Source organism: Podarcis erhardii (genome assembly GCF_964252035.2).
Source record: "Podarcis erhardii genome assembly, chromosome: 6".
In the NCBI taxonomy this organism is placed as follows: domain Eukaryota; kingdom Metazoa; phylum Chordata; class Lepidosauria; order Squamata; family Lacertidae; genus Podarcis; species Podarcis erhardii.
Genome location: NC_138510.1, coordinates 84867937 through 84880121, shown reverse-complemented (window position 1 = coordinate 84880121; position 12185 = coordinate 84867937).

Genomic DNA, 12185 nt, shown 5'->3' with positions numbered 1-12185 from the left:
TGTGTCCTGGGCAGAGGACAGTGGTGGGTGGCCAATAGATGCTCCTGCCACTGTGCCAGCTTTCCTGCTGCCATACACCTCCTTTCCCCCTCCAGGCTGTAACGCATGGTGTTGGGAAAGACAGGTGAGCACTGCCCCCAGTACGTTTCCGAGCACAGTTCAAAGTGTTGGTGCTAACTTTTAAAGCCCTAAACTGCCTCGGTCCTGTATACCTGAAGGAGCGTCTCCACCCCCATCGTTCTACCTGGACACTGAGGTCCAGCGCCGAGGGCCTTCTCGGTAGTGGCACCCACCCTGTGGGACACCCTCCACCAGATAGCAAAGAGAACAACTACCAGACTTTTAGAAGCCATCTGAAAGCAGCCCTGTTTAGGGAAGCTTTTAATGTTTGATGCATTACTGTATTTTAATATTTTGTTGGAAGTCGCCCAGAGTGGCTGGGGAAGCCCAGCCAGATGGGCAGGTATAAATAATAAATTGTTGTTGTTGTTGTTATCTGCCACTACTAGGGAAGTGGTGTAACTAGGGAGAGTCAAGTGGGGTTCCTCAATTCTGCCATAGATGCTTAAACTGTGGTGTAACCCCCTGAAACTACATTGAGTGTATGTGGTTCTAGAAAGGGCAAGAACTGGAATAACTTGAACATCGGAGCACATTAAATTTGGGGGGAGAGATGAAGGAGTTTCAAAACTTTGGAGAAACATCAGTCTCTGCCACATGGAGTTTGCTTTAAATCTCCCTTCCTGGGCTGACTATGTCCATGTGGTACATTGTTGTTTTTAGCAATCTGTTGCATGGATCAGAGCATTTTTTTCATGCCACCACAAAACTTCCCCAGGGGTCAAATTCTGACAGTTTTGGAATGGTGTGAATTGCACAGTAGTATTTGTTAATTCTAAAATTAGCCGCTGATGCTGGTTACCTACTTACCTAGAACACGCTTTTACTATTTTACCAGGATAATCATGGTGGGTTGGCAACCTTAAATGTCTGTGATAAACCTATGTATGTGGATATTATAAGAGCTAGTGTCTACAGCGTTGAACTAGGACCAGAGAGTCCCAGTTTTAGAGGCCCACTCAGTCAAGAAGCCTACTGAGTGATGCAAGGCCAGCCATTCCCTTTTAGCCTAATCTACCTCATTAGGCTGCTGTGAGGATGAAACAGCAGGGGAGGCGGAAGATCCAAGTATGTCATCTTGAGTACTTCGGAAGAAAGGGAATATATTAAAATGCAACAAATCAATAAACCAGTGGCATAGAGTGGGTTGCCAGTGCCTGGGGCCACGTGGAGGTGATGGGTGGGAGGGCGAGAAATGGATGGAGCATGCATGTGCAGAGCATTCAACTGCCTAACAGCATCCGTGTCACCCAGCAGATTGTAGCTGCAGAGATAAGAAAATAAGAGTTGTTCCATTTTCTGGAGAGGTTTGCATGGAGAAGCTGTTTTCAGCGGAGCCCAGCACCGGAAGAGTGCAGCTGTATGAGGCAGCTCTGGGTGTTGAAATGTTGTGCTCCTAACAATTTTGCACCTAGGTCAACCGCTCCTGTGGATGGACACAAGCTATGCCAGTACAATAAATGAGTGGTCTTGTGTCCTATTGTCTTTTGCAAATCCCAGATTGACAATAGTGCCAGCCGAAAGGTGAGACTAAACGTTGTGATAGTGGTAGTAGTAGTAGCAATGATGGTGATGATTATTATTCATTACTTACTGTTCCCCAACAGGCCCCAGGGTGGATGCCCCCCAGCAACCATATTATAAATGTCTCAGAAGGCTTGTGCATGTATTCTAGCGAAAAAGAGACACAAGCTGCCTCTTCACACATACAAGTGTTCACGTGAAAGAATGCACACTTGATGATATGTACAGTGCAACTATTTATGTACAAGGATGTCACACTCATAAAATGCAACATGTGAACACACCTAAAGGGAGCTTCCAGTGCTCTGAGGAATTGACCTGCTCTCTTCATCACTGGGGGACGCAGGTGGCGCTGTGGTCTAAACCACAGAGCCTAGGGCTTGCCAATCAGAAGGTTGGCAGTTTGAATCCCCGCGACGGAGTGAACTCCCGTTGCTCAGTCCCAGCTCCTGCCCACCTAGCAGTTCGAAAGCATGTCAAAGTGCAAGTAGATAAATAGGTACCGCTCCAGTGGGAAGGTAAACGGCGGTTCCGTGCACTGCTCTGGTTCACCAGAAGCAGCTTAGTCATGCTGGCCACATGACCCGGAAGCTTTACGCCGGCTCCCTCGGCCATTAAAGCGAGATGAGCGCCGCAACCCCAGAGTCGGTCACGACTGGACCTAATGGTCAGGGGTCACTTTACCTTTACCTTTACCTATTCATCACTGGGGAACACAGGTGGTGCTGTGGTCTAAACCACAGAGCCTAGGGCTTGCTGATCAGAAGGTTGGTGGTTCGAATCCCAATGACGGGGTGAGCTCCCGTTGCTCTGTCCCTGCTCCTGCCAACCTAGCAGTTCAAAAGCACGTCAAAGTGCAAGTAGATAAATAGGGACCACTCCGACGGGAAGGTAAACGGCATTTCCATGCACTGCTCTGGTTCTCCAGAAGTGGCTTAGTCATGCTGGCCACATGACCCGGAAGCTGTCTGTGGACAAACACCAGCTCCCTCGGCCAGTAAAGCGAGATGAGCGCCACAACACCAGAGTCATCTGCGACTGGACCTAACCGTCAGGGGTTCCTTTACATTTACATTTATTCATCACTGGAGCTCACACCAGAGAAATAGAAAACATGGTGTGTGTGTTTTTGTGGTGGGCAGGCGGGTGGAATGGACTGCAGGCCACTGTGCTGTTGCAGATCCAATGTGCTTCTTGAGACAAATGGCGACAGGCACTATGTAACTTTTCAGGAAGCTTGTTAGCCAGCTGAAGAGATGCAGTACTGGGTGAGGGCGGTAGTTTTCATCAGCCTCCTGAGTAGCAATGATTTGACACAGCTTGGCATATGTACTTGATCCTGATTAAAATAAGGCAGATTAACTCATTTTACTTATCCTGAAACAGAGCAGATAGTTCCATATATTAATAAAAATTAGTTCAACTCAGTCATATCATCAAGGATCAAAAGCCTATTTTGGTCAAATGTCCTTGTCACATGTCTCACATGTAACAACAAGCCCCATAACCTGGGCCACATCTGAACCATACATTTAAAGTACTGTTGCGTGGGGCTCAAATTTCTGAGGGGTGCAAGATTCTGGGGGTTCCAGGTTCTTACCCAAGGTTCGTGTTTACTTTGGAAGGGACAGCAGAGACTGAACTGAGCTCAGAAACTGATAGCTTGGACCAGCCACAGGGGAGTGGTGCAAAACAGATGCCTATCAAACCACACCCACCTACCCCCATCCCTCCACACAGAAACCAAGATACAGTGGTACCTCAGGTTAAGTACTTAATTCGTTCCGGAGGCCCGTACTTAACCTGAAACTGTTCTTAACCTGAAGCACCACTTTAGCTAACGGGGCCTCCTGCTGCTGCCGTGCCACCGGACCATAATTTCTGTTCTCATCCTGAAGCAAAGTTCTTAACCTGAAGCACTATTTCTGGGTTAGCAGAGTGTGTAACCTGAATTGTATGTAACCTGAAGCGTATGTAACCTGAGGTACCACTGTAACACCACACCATTGAAAATATTGAGGATTCAGAAAACCTGGATTTTCTTTTTGTGGTGGAAGAAGAGGCAGCTTTTGAGCACATCATTCCAAGATGCTGGCTGATTAATGGTATGGAAAGGCCCTTAGATGACTTTTGCTGGATCAGTTGAAAAGACCATCTAAGCCAGCGTTTTGTTTACAAGAGGATGCAGCCAAGGAGAGGCTCATCTTGCAACACCCTAAAATGACACTGCGCATGTTTGCCACAGCTTGACGCTGTTGATTATCCCCTGAAACCCTGAAATTGTGCTTAGAAATGCTGCTTTGTAGCCATCTCCCCACCTTATATTTTGGTTATTCCCTGCTGGCTTTTGTCCTTGTTGAACTCTATTTAGTGCTGCTTCCAGTGTCCCAAGATCATTTTGGGTTTTTTTTTTAAAAAGTTTTTTATTAGAAGTTTCAACATAACAATTTATCAAAGATACATCAACCTCATTCCCCCCTCCCCCTCCCCAAAAGACAAAACAAAAACCAACACCCCCCCCATTCCCCCCACCTAGACTTCCCTCAGCTCTTCTCTCTGGTTTTTCAGCACATGTTATTCTCTGCATGTTATAAGATTGTGAACATCCTTAATTTTTCTATTTATATATTACCAATACAAGATTTGTGAATGTTTATTCAAAGCCTGCCAAGGAGTCCAATTCAGTTTGTTGTTTCTTTAAATACTTTGTAAAAGGTTCCCATTCTTCTTTAAAGTCACAGTTGTCCTTCTCACGCAGTTTGTGTGTCAATTTCACCAGTTCCACGGAGTCCATCCGTTTCTCTTGCCACAGTTCTTTAGTCAGGGTTTCTTCATTCTTCCATCCTTGCGCTATTAAGACTCTTGCCGCCGTTGTCGCATACATGAAGATATTTTTCAATTTCCTTGGCAGGTCTTTTCCTACAATCCCTAACAGAAATGCTTCAGGTTTTTTTTACAAATGTTAAATGGAACATTTTCTTCAGCTCATTATATATGATTTCCCATTTTCAATTTTTTTTTGCCACAATCCCATCATATATGATAAAAAGTCCCTTCTTTTTCCTTACATTTCCAACACATATTTAAACCAGTTTTATACATTATTTCTATCTGCACTGGAGTTATATACCATCTGTACATCATTTTCATATAATTTTCTTTCAGCAGAGAGCAATCTGTAAATTTTAAATCAGTTTTCCACAGTCTTTCCCAGTCTTCAAACATTATGTTGTGGCCTATCACTTGTGCCCATTTAATCATAACTGATTTCACCTCTTCGTCTTTTGTTTCCCATTCTAGCAGAATACTATATGCACCTTTCAGCAGCTTCACCTTCCCTTCTATGACTTCTTTTTGGAATCTAGATGTTGTGTAACTAAATCCTTTCTTCTTATCATCTTTGTATATTTCATGTAGTTGCCGATAGTGTAGCCAACTCTGAAAATGGTCTTTTATTTCCATGGTCATATATGGTCATTTTTTGGACACGGGTGGCGCTGTGGGTTAAACCACATCGCCTAGGACTTGCTGATCAGAAGGTTGGCGGTTCGAATCCCCATGACGGGGTGAGCTCCCGTTGCTCGGTCCCTGCTCCTGCCAACCTAGCAGTTCGAAAGCACGTCAAAGTGCAGGTAGATAAATAGGGACCACTTTGGTGGGAAGGTAAACGGTGTTTCCGTGCGCTGCTCTGGTTCGCCAGAAGCGGCTTAGTCATGCTGGCCACATGAACCGGAAGCTGTACGCCAGCTCCCTCGGCCAATAAAGCGAGATGAGTGCCGCAACCCCAGAGTTGGTCATGACTGGACCTGATGGTCAGGGGTCCCTTTACCTTTTTATATGGTCATTTTGGACATTGCCGTATCAAAGTTATAAGAATAGACTTGCAAAACAAGCAACAATAAAGTTCTGACCTTTTGAAATTAGAAATATGAACAGAAGCAGCAATTTAATACATATATTATGTTCACACATATGGCATAATACTATTTTTTTTAAATGCAGATGGATCCTTTTATAAAACATTTCTTTGTAAACAATTGCAAGACAAGATCTTTTTTCTATGCTATTAAATAACATCTTCTTTACAACTACCAAAGAAATTTTCATCTAGCTTGTCTTTCTTTATTAAACCTTGCTTTCCATGATAGGTCTCCTTCCTCTCCCCAGGGTCTCTTACTGCTGTCTGATATTAGTTGGCATGTTATCTAAAGTGTAATAATGTGAGATTCATATGGAAGCCTGCTGCTCTGAAAAAGAAATTGCTAAAACGAAAAAAGAAAGAAAGAAAGAAAAGCTTTGAGATGGCATAAACAAACTAAATATCAGATCAAGAACAGCAAGGGAGGGAGGGAAGAAACACACTTGAATTTGTTGAATGATATAGGTCCCTGTCTTTAGTTTCAGAGTGTGTAGCACTGGGATAATTGTATTATTAGACAGACTGGATTGCCTACATGGGAGATTTCATCCTTCAAGAAAGACAATAAAGATGAGGTGGAACGCTATGGTGAAAAGAAGCGGATACCAGGGAAAGGTTTAATTTTGGTACAGGAGTCCCAACGAGGAATGATGCTCCAGATAAAGTCCTTCATGTATCAGCAAAGGAACAGGTGTGATCATGATAGCACCTCTCCAATTCTGGAGCATCCTAGCTCTGGAAGACCCCCAAAAGTCTCAGCCCAGGAATGGAGAGATTTTAAAATTTAAAAGAAGAAGAAGAAGAGTTTGGATTTGATATCCCGCCTTTCACTCCCTTTAAGGAGTCTCAAAGCGGCTAACATTCTCCTTTCCCTTCCTCCCCCACAACAAACACTCTGTGGGGTGAGTGGGGCTGAGAGACTTCAAAGAAGTGTGACTGGCCCAAGGTCACCCAGCAGCTGCATGTGGAGGAGCGGAGACGCGAACCCGGTTCCCCAGATTATGAGACTACCGCTCTTAACCACTACACCACACATGCCCCCAGTGATTAATTGGAGATATGCTTCTGCTGTGTGTGTGTTTTTTATTGGTATTTTTAGTGCTTAATATGTTAGTGTTTTCAAAATGTTTGCAATTAAAAATGATGATTATCAGCTCTGAGCTTGCGGGTTTGGGGAAATGTTATTTTGGTGAATAATAATAATAATAATAATAATAATAATAATAATAATAATAATAATTTATACCCTGCCCATCTGGCCGGGCCTCCCCAGCCTCACTGGGTGGCTTCCAACAAAATATTAAAATACAGGAATGCATCCAACATTAAAAGCTTCCCTAAACAGGGCTGCCTTCAGGTGTTTTCTAAAAGTCTTTGACATCTGATGGGAGGACGTTGCACAGGTCGGGTGCCACTACCAAGTTAGGCCCTCAGCCTGGTTCCCTGTAACTTCACTTCTTACAGTGAGGGAACCGCCAGAAGGCCGTTGGAGCTGGACCTTAGTGTCCAGGTAGAACGATGGGGGTGGAGACGCTCCTTCAGATATACTGCACTGCACATCTCTCTGCCCACCAACCTTCATCCCTGATAGTCTTCTTGTTGATTTTTTAAAAGGATGCATGAGTAATCCTGGTGGAGATCCTGCCAGTGGGAGCAAGAGGAGGTAGCAGTGGAGGTAGACTCTCGGGCACCTGGGGTGGTGCACCCAGGGCTGGGTGAACCACCCATGGGAGTGGTGTGGTGCACGTGGGACCCATAGAGAGGGACGGGGTGTGCGACACCCATTGGGACAGGACAAGACGCATGACGCCCTTAGGAAGGGACAAGGCAGACAGCACCCATAGGGACAGGGCGCACAATGCCCATAGGGACTGAACGAGGTGTGCGGCACCCTTAGGGAGGGACAGGACAGGGCACACGGCACCCATAGGGACAGGGTGGTGTGGGGCATGTTGAGCCCATAGGGGTGGGGCACATGGTGGGGCCTCAGCTGCCCTACAGCTGGGGGGGGAGAGAGGCAGCAGCCGGACAGTGTGGAGTCTGCGGGCACTGGAGACGTGTGGCTCGGGTGCGCTGCAGGCCCCACGGTGAGTGCTGCCCACCATTTTGTCACCCCCCTCAATGGGGACATCTGGGGCACACCTCACCTACCGCTGCCCTCTTGCTACACCCTTGAGTGGAGGGACCAGAGGTTAGAAAGGGCTGAGATGCCCCATGACTCATTCACTGGACCTCAGGGTGGTCCCACGGCCATTGTGTAATGACACTAGACCTGATGCAAGCCCAAACACTACGGCCGTCCAAGGCTGACACATCAATCATCCTGCCACAATGAGCAATGGATGCTGAGGATGCAGCAATGGTCCTGCCACTCTATAAATCCCCGCTGACCAGTGGCTTGGATTTGGATTGCCCCCTGAGATATGGTTTGCAGCCATTGATGATTGCCTCTGAATTTTGCAATCCCATTTGCCAAGTTTACCTCGCTGTTGTAGTTCCGACAAAATGACACCCAGGCGGGTCTGAGAAATCTAAAGCGGTAATTCCTCCCTGGTTTAATCCCAGGTGTTCAAGAATACTGTCATGTTAATGTTCTTAAGCTGACAAGATAAAGAGAACTGTTCTCCTCAGGGGTGGCATTTGATGTGTTATTAATAATATTAAAAATGTCAGTTTGCAGCTGACATTTCTCTGTCACCAAGTATCTCTGGAACAGAATGGGGGGAATTCAACTCCTCTCCAAATCCACCACTCTCCCATAATCTCTAGGTAATTTGGCCATCATCTCATTAAAGAAATCCTAGTTTATGTTTTATGAGTTTCAAATGATTGATTGATTTCTCCTACTGTTCATAATCTTGTGGCTTAGCTTTATATACACATTTTTGCAAACTGATTTTCACTAACATAGTGCATTTTAATGTACACATTACCCCTTTATGTGCATTTTTGTAGACGTTTAAAAAAACATGTTGCAAAAACTAGGAGGAAATAAAATCTTTGTTTCAGTTCATTTATTGTTATGGGAAGTGTGAATTAGTTATGCTTGCCTTTAAATGTGACTGGAAGCAAATGTCTCCTCCATCCTGGGATCCACAACAAAATAGTATGGGTATACTTGTTTGGGGCTCAGAGGGCAGGAGGCAGAGCAAAAGCATGAGAATGGAAGGAAAATGTAAACACACGCCCTTTTCCACCCTTCTGAAACTTTCCTCCAAAACTGAAACAATTTATTATTCTATGGAGGCATGGAAGGGAGAATTCTGGAGAGCAGGATCTATTATCTATCTACCTATCTATCTATCTCTATCATCTATCTATCTATCTATCTATCTATCTATCTATCTATCATCTATCATCTATCATCTATCTATCATCTATCTATCATCTATCTATCTATCTATCTATCTATCTATCTATCTATCATCTATCTATCTATCTATCTATCCATCTATCTATATCTATCTATCTATCTATCTATATCTATCTATCTATCTATCTATCATCTATCTATCTATCATCTATCTATCTATCTATCTATCTATCTATCTATCATCTATCTATCTATCATCTATCTATCTATCATCTATCTATCTATCTATCTATCATCTATCATCTATCTATCTATCTATCTATCTATCTATCTATCTATCTATCATCTATCTATCTGTCTATCTATCTATCTATCTATCTATCATCTATCATCTATCTATCTATCTATCTATCTATCTCTGTCTATCATCTACCTACCTACCTATCTCTATCATCTATCTGTCTGTCTGTCTGTCTATCATCTATCTATCTATCTATCTATCTATCTATCTATCTATCTATCTATCATCATCTATCTATTTATCTATCTATCATCTATCTGTCTGTCTATCTATCTATCTATCTATCTATCTATCTATCTATCTATCTATCATCTATCTATCTATCTTCTATCTTCTATCTTCTATCATCTATCATCTATCATCTATCTATCATCTATTATTTTTATGATTTTTCTATACCACCCTTAACCTGCAGATCACATGGTGGTTTACAATATAAAAGCATAACATATATAGCATGGTAACAAACATAAACAATGCCCCCCACCCAGTTTTAAAAGCCATAGATTGTTTAATTAGCCAAAAGACTGGAAGAATAGGAATGTTTTTGCCTGGCGCCTAAAGATATGTAACGAAGGTGACACTTCCAGATGGCCTGTTTATTGAGCATTCAGTTTGAGGTTATCCATCTTGGATGTGAGTCCTGGAATACCTGTTTGCCGGCCTTTCTTCACCTAACCTGGGAGGGCGGAGCCCTGATTGACTCCAACTGCAAAAGCTGAGACTACTGAACTGACTCTTGGGCGGGGCTATTGTTTGAGGGTTTTCTTGGAGAGGGCATTGTTGCTGTTATTGATATTAATTTTTTGTATCTTTTTAAAGATCTCATTATTTATGTGGAAATTGTACAATTTGGTTGTGTGGTTTTTGATGTTTTATTTCTCGTTTAAGACTGTTTTGTTATGTTTGTAGTTAGGTATTTTTTCATGTTTAAAGTCGACTTGAGAAGGGTTTTAACCATGGAAAGGCAGCATACAGAGACTATGTTATACAATGTTACATCAAGTAATTATTCTCCCACAGTTTCAAGTACATTTGCCCCCATTCCACAGGTCTTGAAATCCCTCAAGCATCCTTGAGATTCCTTGTCTAACTTATAGATACTTCTGCATGCAAAACCCACCCTTTCTATTTTGTTACCAAATGGAACCATCAAGTTTGATACTGTTAGAAAGAATGGCAGAATCAGTTGCCTGACCTCCCATCACTGGTGTTGCTGCAGATTACGGGGTGGGAGAAGGGCAAGGCGTGGCACAAATACACCAGTGTGAACCCTGGATTGGCTGTGCCAATGTGTTTGCTCCATGCCAACTTCACCATCTCCTCACCCATAACCCTCTTTCTCCGACAATACCATTGATTTGGGGCTAGGTAAGGGCCACTGCCCACTACTGAGGAATGCTGGTGACCTGCAGGTTTAAAACTTCCAAAGGAAGTCTAAGAAAGTTCCCCATCAATTATGGAACAATGTAATAATTCACCAGCATCTTATCCAGCAGTCATCAAATCCAGTTCATGATCTATGTGTCATAACCAAGATGTCTTAAAACTGTTTAATTTTCCCTCGAGGGAAATGGATTGAAGAGCTTTCAGGCATTCATCTCCCCTAATTTCAGGGCAGTCAGATATTATTATGTTCCTTTGGGTCATATGAGCTATTGCTGTGTCAAAGGTTTTAAGACAATGCTGTGTAAATTAATGCAGGTTTAACCAGCAGGGCTGCTGCCGTACAAATTAAACCCGGTATTCAGTAGAATGTGCCTAGACTGAACAACACATTAAATTAATCTTTTGTGGGGCCATTTTGATTTAAAGATGTGAGACAATCTGGGAAGTAACTTTCATGCATTATTAGTAGATTTTGAATGAGCTTGAAGTTTTCATCCCAAACAAAGAAGCCGAGTCCTGAAATGATGTATATTATATTGCACATTATATTGTTTTAAACCAGTGGGTATTGCCCCCCTGATATTGAGGGATGATTTTCAATCATCGTGGGAAAGGGAAGTCATTAACGAGGTTCAATCCTGTGGATTGTCTCACATTTACTTTGAATCCATGACGTACAATCAAGCTAGAGATGTGATCTCCCGGAGACTGAGTGATATTGCCAGACAAGAGGACATAGCCCAGGTAAAACCAGGGATGTTCCTAGGGGGCCAGATTTATCGGACCATACCAGCCCCCTACCTTGCAGAAATCCACTATGTGGAATACCGCAGACTTCTTACAGTGGCTAGATTAAATGTCCTTGACTCTGCGATATTGTGGGGAAGGTACAGGGGAGTACCATACGCCCAGAGAACCTGTCATTGTGCTATCGGTGTGGTTGAGTCCACTGAACACATTCTCTTGACTTGCCCTTCTTATGCAGAGCTTAGACAAAACTTTATAGACCCACTCCTATGTCAACTTAGCTTCCTACCCGGAGAAAACCAGGTTTTACACTTGCTGAATAATGTCACTAGAGCTATACCTTTCTTGGTGGCCAAATTTCTTTTTTTAGCCTTTAAGCGTCACAAGACCATAAGACTGTATTGACATGGGGCTATCTGTTTAGCCCTTTTAGTGTTGGCTAAGCTCTAAAATTTTCCTGATGTTTTAACTGTGTATTGACAAATGTATTTGTATTTTCTTTTTTTTCTGACTGACGGTCGAATAAAAAGGTTGCTTGATTTATATTGCACCACAATTTGTGGGTTTTAAGAAATGATTAGTAAAGTAACATAGGACTGTTGTGCACACCCCTTTCCTCCAATTCTCCAGAGTGATTTGGGATGTGGGGCAGGTGATGTGAAGGGAAGGATATCTCATTAGACAGGCAAAAGCCCTTGTGCTAATTGGACTGAGACATTAGATACAACTCTGTGTACAAAGAAAGTTATATATGCTTGGGGGAAGGAGACAGTTAGGGTCAATTGAAGAATGGTGACTTTCTAATGCACTGATTCCACTTAAGAAAATGAGACTTGGTAATTCATAACTCTCCAATCTTGGGTGAATTAAAA